The sequence below is a fragment of the Limulus polyphemus genome, unplaced genomic scaffold (genome assembly GCF_000517525.1).
Source record: "Limulus polyphemus unplaced genomic scaffold, Limulus_polyphemus-2.1.2 Scaffold197, whole genome shotgun sequence".
NCBI classification, from domain to species: domain Eukaryota; kingdom Metazoa; phylum Arthropoda; class Merostomata; order Xiphosura; family Limulidae; genus Limulus; species Limulus polyphemus.
The window spans coordinates 730,293-732,331 of NW_013665807.1; positions in this window are offsets into that span (position 1 = coordinate 730,293).

Genomic DNA, 2,039 nt, shown 5'->3' on the forward strand with positions numbered 1-2,039 from the left:
TCTAGAAACATATCTTACCTGGAAATAAACACACATTGTATGGTTTAGGAAAACAATAAAGTCTAGAAACATATCTTACCTGGAAATAAACACACATTGTATGGTTTAGGAAAACAATAAAGTCTAGAAACATATCTTACCTGGAAATAAACACACATTGTATGGTTTAGGAGACACTTGTGATTTGAGCCATATTATTCTCTAGGCTCCGTACCATATAATAATCAGATGTATCAAGGAAATGGGAGAAAAATGTTAAAGGTTATAAACTTTGAAGTCATTTAGACTCACTGCATACGTTATGTATAAACAATTCAAGATGCCCTCCTGTTTCAGTTTTATAAGCTGCAGCAATTGGAGTTTGAATATATTCTATTTGTAATTAACTCTTACTCTCTAGAGCTAGGTATAAAATTACTCCATATAACATACAGTATTTTCCATCCCGATTATTAATTTCTGTGTTTCAATCCAAATTGAAACTGTTCTTTTTATTAGGCAAGTTCCATACACACAACAACGTGTTAATCTGGTAAAAGAAATTTGCAATAATATTACTTAAAAATAGTTTTAATAAGTGACATTGTGGAGGCTATTCTGAAGGGCTTCCCCCCTGGAGAATAATCAATATTAATGAAGATCGCGATTCATCATCATTTGTGTATGGAAAGCTCACCCCAACGCACCCAGCAGAAGATTCACCATCCAAGTCTTTCTTTCACGACTGAAATGTTGTAGTATCACTCAACATCCATTAACACCATTGGCTTAATTAACCCGGAAAACTTAATTAAGCACTTTCTAATCAATAATCTAAGGGCTGAATCACATAGATGTCATATAAGTTATACTACATTCTCTTTTAAGGCGATATGTAAATTCAAAAATGTATTTTGAATTAATTAGCCTCTACGTCATATGAGTGTTAAATAAACCAAAGAGTTTTTCATACCAAGGATATTAGCAATAATTGCAATATATCTTCTCTTTGTACAATAAAACTATTGTGTAAGCACTGGAGAAGGAAAAATAATGAACAAATGTTTTTCATCCAACAACCCTATTCAGCAAATATAACGCATTTCAACATTAACGTATACACCTATGATTTTAAAATAATAAAATTATTAATTTTCGTTCAGTAAGTATATTATAAGACCATGTTCCGTTAGCGTGTTTGATCTCAGTGAAGAAAACAGAAAGTGAGCTGAAACACAGCACTAACAGAATTCATATAATTCAACAATACGGAAGAAAATTAAGCTTGCGCTTGAAATACCATTAAAACTGTGGATTATTCAAAGGTTACCTTATTTTTTAACTTCTATACATCAAGCATGATTTTTGTTTTATTTAATAGTATGACTTTTCTTAGAAAATAGACAGCAGAACTTTAGTTTTGTTTGTTTTCATTTTATCAATAAAATCGGAAACATAATTGACATATTAGCAATGCGCCTCCAGTCCCGTTTCCTCCTATGCTGTTTTCTTTATGTCCAGGCATGTTGATTATGTATATGGATTGAGCTGTGTGGGACTTACTCGAAACTAGTCATTAATATTCCGAATTATTCGAAACATTCGTTTTAACCCCCGGAAGATAGCAATCGTGTTAGACGTCAATAACATACCCATCCAGTTGTTTAAGTATCCTTCCTGACACGGGGAAGATTATAATATAATATGAGAAGTTATTCAGTAAAATCATTCCGTTATATCATTATTCACAAAATATCATTTTGATCGAAAATTAGAGAATAAGTTGTTTTTTTTGTGACCAAGTTTGTTATATCTATTTTCTCAGAAAATAATAAAAAACATTGAAATCACGATAAAGAAGTTTGGCCTTCGCCAATATAACTACACCCTGCAGAATTAAAGTATCAAAACGTCATTAGTACACGACATTAAAAGATGAGCGAATATATTAAGTGGTCTAGAAATTAATGCCGCTTTGTTTAGATTAAAAAACCAGAACAACTTATATATCAAAACAAAACATTTATTAAATGAAATAGTCTCCATTCTTATCGATAATG